Consider the following 8,720-nt stretch of genomic DNA (forward strand, 5'->3'; position numbering starts at 1 on the left):
ATATCAATCTTTATCACGACAAGCTCAATGGAGCGAAACCAAACATAAACACCCTCATGTGCTCAATTCACACACTCCCATCAGTTCCCATATAGTGTGTGTGTGTGTGTGTGTGTGTGTGTGTGTGTGTGTGTGTGTGTGTGTATCTTTTCTACTGTAAAAAGTACATCTTTAAAAAAAAAAAAAAATGTCTTCATTAATGAATGAAAATAAAATAAACCATGGCATTAAAATCAAATACAGGTGTAATATATATATCTCTAATATCTAAATAATATTCGTTTAATTATTTACTCCACTTCATGTTGAGATTATAATAAACTAATTATAAGATTTCTATTTGTTTTTTTCTTCTTTTGAGAAACGTTTTGAGAAATAAATGTCGATCTGAACCCGTACGGTGCGATAGGTTCGGACGTCTTCTTTTTTAATCCGTGTTTGTAGTGAAGGTTCTCGCGTTACTGCTTTTATAACGTTTATAGAACGATTCTCACACTGAGGACAATGTGCTGGTCTTAATGAAGACTTCAGGAATAATAATGACTCCGGAGACGGAGCGGTGTGGAATGTGTGTGAGGTGATGATGGTCACTCGTTTGTAGAAGTAGCCTGAGGACTGGAGGCCAGATTGGGTCTGTCTCACACACACACACACACACACACACACACACACACACACACAGAGAAACACAGACACACAGATACACTTTGACATTACGTTAACATTATTTTTTTTGTCATTTAAACAAGTTGATATATTTTGAGTATTCTGTTAAATAAATGATCAAATGTCATTGTTGCCATATGGCAACAAAATGCCATAATGGAACTTAGCAAAAAACTAATAGCTAATACTACATAGCCAAAAAAAAAAAAAAAAAAAACGAAGGCACTAAGCTTCTCTAAAAATATTTTCCACATTCAAAGTAAAAAAAAAAAAAAAAAGTTATAAATTCAGACATTTTTCAATTTCTCCTTCTTTTCTAAATGTTATGTGTCAGGAGAAAGAATCAAGCTTTAAGCTTTTGTTTTTGTTCTGTTTTGTTTCTGGAAGATCATTCAGTTTGGAAACTTAAAAAAAAAAAAAAAAAAAAAAAAAAAAACGAAAAGAAAAATCACTTAACATGAAGTCAGTTGTAGGGCAGAAGTTTATGACCTCAGTGATTCAGTCGATACGCCGGTGTTAGCGGGTTAGCGTTAGCACTAGGGTGGACATACACGTATAGATCTCCGTGATTGGTTCATGGCCTCGGCCGATGTGTCAGCTGAAGGTAAAGGGGTAAAGACTGCATTAACGGAATGGAAGTGGATATTGATTAGCCCAGCTGCGAGATTGCTCACATGGATAATTGGTTAATTAAGTAGGTGATTGTTCACAATAATTAGCCATCTTAGGATATTGTGTGTAATGAACAATATTGGAGTGTCCATATTGGTGCAGGTCACTGGGGGATGAAGCGATCTCCCTACGGACGAGTGATCGATGGAGGTGCTACCACACTCCAAATCAGCCTCTCTCTCTCTCTCTCTCTTTCCACACACACACACACACACACACACACACAGAGCACGTACGATGAAGTTCAAATACTATTCACATGTCCACAAGACGTCTGTATTGAAAGGTCCATTGTGAACAAGTTCCCATGTTCAGGTTCAGGAAAATGTATAGAGTTCTTTTGGGATTTTATTCAAATAAATACGTTTTAAATTCCATTAATTTATACATTAGATTCAATAATAGTCAACAACGAGTCAGTTAGGATTTAAACCAAACTGTTGAAATAAAAATAAACTAATAATTCCTCCATGAAGAAAAGTTAAAGACAGATTTTATCGTGAAGGAAGGAAGGAAGGAAGAAAGAAAGAAAGAAAGAAAGAAAGAAAGAAAGAAAGAAAGAAAGAAAGAAAGAAAAACAAATAATCCAAGTTAGGATAATAAAACCTTACTGTTAGTCAGTCAGTCAGTAAACAAACAATCAAATAAATAAAGAAAAAAAGTCAGCAATGAAAGAAAAAAGAAAGAAAGAACGGCAAATTTTAAATGAATCCAAGTATAGGATAATGAACCCTTACTGTAAGAAAGTAATTAAGTAGGTAAAGGAAGAAAGGAAGGAAGGAAGGAAGAAGGCAGACAAGAAATAATTACTGTAGATAGACAGACAGACAGACAGACAGACAGATAGACAGACAGACAGACAGACAGACAGACAGACAGATTCGTTAAGTTTAAGAAAGAAAGATTTTTACTTTAATCCCAGGTACGATGAGAGAACTCTAAACAAATAAAATTTTTATTTTATTTTTTTTTCCTCATTTATTTATATTTATTTTTGTATATATTATTTTCATTTTTTAGAATAGTTAAGTTAAAGAAAGTTTTTTTTTCTTGAATCCCAGGTACTATGAGATAACTATAAACAAACAAACAAACAGATAAAGATTTTTATGTGCCTTTTGTTGCCCCCGTCCCAACTCTTTTGAGACGTGTTGCGGCCATCAAATTCCAAATCACCTCATATTCTCCTTAAAATATTACACACATCCATTTTGTATTAGACATGGCCCAGAGATGAGTGTGTGCAGTTTAGAGTGATGAGAATGTCGTGTCTTTTCAGCGAGTCAGTTCATCTGACTCAGCTCACCAAGAAGAGTCGACTCTTTTGGTTCCAAAAATGACTCGGTTTAAACGTTTGATGTGTTTTCTGTGTTCAGTTGTGACTAACATCTGGGTTTATGAGATTTGCAAGTCATTGCATTCTGTTTTTATTGACAATTTACAGCGTGTCCCGACTTTTTTTGGAATCGGGGTTGTAAATAAATAAATAAATAAATAAATAAATAAGTCAAGAATAAAAGAGAAAAAAGAAAGAAAGAAAGAAAGAAATGTAGATTTTGGAAACCATGAATCCTGAATTTCCATGAATCCTGGGTAGCGTACAAAAACCATCACAAAAAAGAAAGAAAGAAAAAATGAAAGAAAGAAAATGACTATTTGTTTGTTTGTTTGTTTGTTTTTCTCCTTAATAAGAGAGATCATTTTAATTTTCCGTATATTCAGTGGTAAGAACACACGGTGTGGAGTGATGTATAAAATTTGAATAAAATCAAAGCCTCATTAATATTCATAAACTTTAAAACACTGAGTATAAAGTTAATTAAAATGTAAGCGCTTTTTAAAAGAATATATTTGAAACTTTACTTGATATTTGAAACTATACTTTCAGCGCATTTCATTGTGTATTTTTGCATGTATTAAATTTGACGTATTTTAAAGCACTTAATTTATATTTTTTCATGCGTTTGTTAAATTTCCTGCTCAGACTGGGTCTAGTTCCTTTCTTACTTTTAATGATTAATGGAAAGAATTGCATCACTTGCAGTTGGAGTGTGTGTGTGTGTGTGTGTGTGTGTGTGTGTGTGTGTTGTGTGTTTTAGTGTAAGCAGAGATGGCGGGTCAGGAGAAAAGCACCGTTACGGTGAGTGTTTATGTAAATATCCGCAATACGCAAAGCACAAAGTCATTAAAGATTCGGAGCGTTGCGTTTCTCATGCAATCGTTTGCGCATTAATTAAAATAAAACGTTCGACGAAAGGCCTTTGTGCTCATCCTGCTAGAATTTTATTTTATTTTTTTTTAATTGTTCTTTTGGGCTAATATATATATCTGAGGTGTAAAACGCTTGAACTGGAGTAGTTCTGCTTTCCATGTTAAAGAAGAAAAAAACGTATATTCACGTCACGTAAATCACTGCAGAACCGTACGTTCTTTTTTGTTTCAAGAAGTTCTTTTAGTTCTTCCAGACGTTTTTGAAGTTCCTAGTTCATAAGGCCTCGGGTTTATTTTCATTTGTCGATTTTCTCGAACGTTTTGGGTTTGTTGTCTTCTTGCGAGAATCATTGTGAATCGTTGTTGGCATTCCACGAAGTGTATTATTTTATTATGTGTGTACGATGCTGTTTTATTACAGGATCCAATCTACACTAATACTAATCTGATCTATTACTAGTCTTACTATAACGATCTTACGTTACTATGCTATGCTATGCTACTATATATAAAATGTCACGTACAACATGGCTGTACAATGAAATTTTGCGTATTAAACAGTTGTTTACACACCTCGATCAAGAATCTCATGTTTTTTCTCTCAAACGGTGAATAGTTTTGGTTTTTTTTGCCACTTCTCACTGTTCCATCATTGCATAACATTCTAAGCAAATGTGGACATTTCCAAATTTCTTACCAAATCTCCGCACTGAACATCCGAACCCATCTGCTGCAGAAATAAAGCAATCGATCACATGGAACTCACAAGAAACTGCTCTTTCAACGCAGGCAGGTTATATATTTTTACTAAACTAATCATTGCTTTCCGTAGTGTAGCCGTCATTTTCTATCGTTCAGCTTTTAAATTTGTCATGAAACTGACACCGAATTAGAAATCCCAACCGTGCCCGGTACGGCCGCGTGGATTCACCCAGCTGGGATACAGATATGGTTCAAATCGGAAAGTAAAAATGGTTAAAAACCGAGAGTCTTAAATGAAAACTTATTGGAAATACGTCGCATTCAGGAAAAGGTGAGTGAGGAATCTTAATAAAATAAAATTCTTACAAAGTCGTCATGGAGCAACGAAGTTAACTGAAGCAGAGTCTGCGGATAAACATGCAACAGGTCAAAACATTAGCTATGCTAATACGAGACAGCTACACTGCAACCCAGATACACAACACCGAGTCGGCAACATTTTAGCAAAATGTGATCTTTAGATATTGCCTCACGGAGAAAAACACAAGTTACTGCTCATACTGTATATTTGCGGTATTCGTGCTTATTCAGTAGCTAGCTAGTAACATGCTAATTAGCTGTACAGTTAGCCAAATAGCTGGACAGTAACATTAATAACTTGTCCTATTCATCTTATACTCAAACAATTACAATTTTTCTTTATTAAAGAATGACATCATTTTTTTTTTTAATGTTTATAGTTACATTTAATGTTGCAGAACATCCACAAAGTATGTGAGTTAATGGGCATGTTTTTATATCAGTTTGAACCTTGTGGGGACATCTGACTCATCCGCATGAGGAAAACGTGCCAATTTTCATTTAAGATTTCCTTTCAGTTACGTTTAGGTGTTGCGTTGCATTTTATTCGGCTGAATTAACAATTATGTCAGTGGAACAGTAGGCGGTCCTGACAGACGTGCATGTCCAAAATTGTATTTCTTTGAACTATTCAGTAAGACAGTTAACGTAATAGCTACGCAGAAATTAGCGTCGCACAACGAGACATCAGAACACGTTAACCCGAATCTGAATCACACTGCGCCGGTGATTAAACTGATCGGATCGGATCGGATCAGCGATGGATTGAAGCGTATCGATCGGATCTTCAGTGCATCTTTAACGTTTTGTATGGTATACTACACGCGTAAAGACGCAGATCGTATCCGGCGGGAGGCGGAAACTCACGCCGTCTTGTTGATGTTCGTAGGAATAATACGAACGATTGTCGTATCCGTCGTTCAGATCGCTCGAATAGGAAAGTTGCCTACTGTCACAATCAGTACCACATGGGTATGGGTGTGTGTGTGTGTGTGTGTGTGTGTGTGTATAAAAGAGTGGAAATCCCCCCGGTCGGTCCTGTGAGATTTGTATCCTGGTGTTGTCAGTGTAACTGGAAGAAATGGAGGGATGTGACTCAGAGCTCGTTTACAGTTAATGAGGGGAAGACAGGAAGTCTGGGGCAGTGAGAGCCATGTACTGTGTGTGTACAGTGCGTACTATGTGTGTACTGCGTGTGTACAGTGCGTACTACGTGTGTACTGCGTGTGTACAGTGCGTACTATGTGTGTACTGCGTGTGTACAGTGCGTACTATGTGTGTACTGTGTGTGTACAGTGTGTATTGTGTGTGTACTGTGGGCATATGTGTGTGTAGTGTTGGTATGGTGTGTGTGTGTGTGTGTGTGTGTGTGTGTGTGTGTGTGTGTGGGCAGATCACAGCTGACTGGAATCAGCACAGGAAGCTTTTCACACCACACTCGCATGTAGATTTCAGTATTGCAGTCTTTCAGAGATGAGTCCTCGGTTTACCAGGAATATAAACAGAAAAGAAAAAGAAAAACTTGCGCAACAAGTCCGTTTCACAGAGAAAACCACAATCGAGAGACTCTGTCCACTTAAATAATTAAGAATTTAATGGTTATAGGTCATAGGTTTGCGTCTGCTTTTTATTTAACATTTAACGTTGTGGAACGTCCAAGAAACTCATCGTGTTTTTACTTTGGGGTGAGGACTGAAAGTCCGCACAAGGACGGGAATATCTGACTGTTTTTGACCTTGTGGTGTCTTTTTAGTTACTGAGGTTAAGGTTAAAGGTTCGATTTAGGAGTCTGAGCTAGATGAATTATTATATCAGTGGAACAGTGGAAGGTCCTCACAAGGGGAGTGTGTTGGTAAAATCCACAGCTGTAGATATGTATTCATTTGGAATGTTTTTATGGTGCATGTTCATGGTGTATGTGGGGACCAAATGTCCCCATAGTGATGGGAATACCGGACAAGTGTGTGAGGGGTTTTTTCGGAGTTTGTGAGAACCAGTTGTCCCAAAAGTTATGGAAATACCTGAGAACTGAGAGAGAGTGAGAGAGAGAGCCATGTGTGTGATATTTGTGTTTTGATGCAGGTTTTTAGAGGTTTGAGAAAACCAAACATGTGTGTGTGTGTGTGTGTGTGTGTGTGTGCGCATGTTGCAACAACTTTCTGAAGTGTTAGGTTTTTAGACTTTGTGAGGACCAAACTTCCCAAGAGATACGGAAATACCATTCTGAGGGCCAAACCGAGTGTGTGTGTGTGTGTGTGTGTGTGTGTGTGTGTGTGTAGGTGTTGAAGACGGGAGAGTCGAGAGGAACAGATGTCAACCATGCAGCAATTACAGCACATGCCACAGTGTGTCATTGCCTGCCTGAGGTCCAACTCTCTCTCTCTCTCTCTCTCTCTCTCTCTCTCTCACACACACACACACACACACACACACACACACACACACACACACACACACACACACCGCTGTATCAGTAACCACCTGCATAATGATGTGGACTGTTGGATAGAGACCGAGATTTTGATCTTTCCCTCGAGAATGACTGACCTCTGACATGCGTGTGTGTGTGTGTGTGTGTGTGTGTGTGTGTGAAAAAGAGAGAGAGAGAGAGAAAGAGTGAGAAATAAAATGAGAACAAGTTCCCACACTAGCAGCCCAGGTTACACACTGCACCTGACACACAAAGGTCACCAGAGGTCAAGGGTCATAGTAGTAAACCACACACACACACACACACACACACACACACACACACACACACACACACACACAATATGAAAAACAAGTTATCTGTCAGTGAGAGTACCCCTACACACAATCTCTCACAAAAACGCCACAGGTGTGTGCGTGTGTGTGTGTGTGTGTGTGTGTGTGTGTGTGTGTGATAGAGTGTCTCTCTCTCTCTCTCATGCACACACACACACACACACACACACGCACGCACAATGAAAAACAGGTTATCTGTCAGTGTGAGCACCCCCCTACACAGTCTCACAATAGTGCCACAGGTGCGTGTGTGTGTGTGTGTGTGTGTGTGTGTGTGTGTGTGTGTGTGTGTGTGTGTGTGTGTGTGAGTATGACACTCTCTCTCTGTCTCTCTCTCACTGTCTCTCTATGTCTCTTAACCCTGAATGATCCTGTCTGAACTTGATAGTGGAATTCATCTGCAAGTTTATGACCAGCTGCTTCAAAAACACACACACACACACACACACACACACACACACACACACACACACACACACACACAAGAAATAAAGCTTTGAATCTTCTAATCACTATAACGACAGACATATTATTACTATATTTGTATATTTCCATGTGCATATACGGTGTATGTATGTGTGTGTGTGTGTGTGTGTGTGTGCGTGTGTGCGTGCGTGTGTGTGTGTGTGTGTCCGTATGTTGGTCAGAACTGCTGTTGGTTTCGAGGCGTCCACGCAGGAAGTGCACACGCAGACAGAGAGAGGAGACTCCCTCGAGTTCCGTACGCATTGTGTAACGTTTTACTAAAACTAGAAATCCGTGTTTCGATGTGTGATCGCCATTTTTGCGAAGTCCTTCCTATTTTTTTATTTTTATCGTGCTTTCGAATTCAATCCTGGATTTTTGGATTTTGGTTCTTCTTTAATTTTCTTTATATAAATCATTTTTTGCACTTTCGACGTTTTTTGGTAGCTGCAAATATATCGTAAGGAATATATCATAACACAAATATCATAAGAAATACATCTACGAAGCTTAGAAGCTGCAGAAGTGTTTGAATACGAATGCCATATCTGTAATGATATACACTGCACGTCACATGAAATAAAATCATCATCATTTCTTTTTCACAGTTTTTTTTTTTTTTCCCCCTTGGTGCGTTTCTACTAAATGACTTTTGCCAGTTTTTGTTTGGAACTTGCTAGGCGTGAGACTTGCTTTTAAAAACATCGTTTTAAACCGCGATTCTAAAAATACGGAGCGAAATGTTTCCGCATCCGATTTAGAAATTGTGACTGAAATGAATTCAATCGTTTGCGATCAATAAATTTGCATAAGTTATTCTATTTAATCCCAATTTGTCAGCTGTACAAAAAATTTTAATCCACAAAAAAAAATCTTGC

At 38.0% G+C, this 8,720-nt stretch overlaps 1 long non-coding RNA gene across 1 annotated transcript; it reads left to right on the forward strand.

Moving 5' to 3' along the window:
* The first annotated feature begins 869 nt into the window (after positions 1–869).
* On the forward strand, positions 870–7,483 carry LOC124628971 (uncharacterized). The gene is made up of 2 exons (XR_008398033.1): positions 870–3,478; positions 6,891–7,483. It is a non-coding gene; the product is annotated as an uncharacterized LOC124628971 (long non-coding RNA).
* Positions 7,484–8,720: the final 1,237 nt, after the last annotated feature.

This window comes from Ictalurus punctatus, chromosome 15 (genome assembly GCF_001660625.3).
Source record: "Ictalurus punctatus breed USDA103 chromosome 15, Coco_2.0, whole genome shotgun sequence".
Classification (NCBI taxonomy): domain Eukaryota; kingdom Metazoa; phylum Chordata; class Actinopteri; order Siluriformes; family Ictaluridae; genus Ictalurus; species Ictalurus punctatus.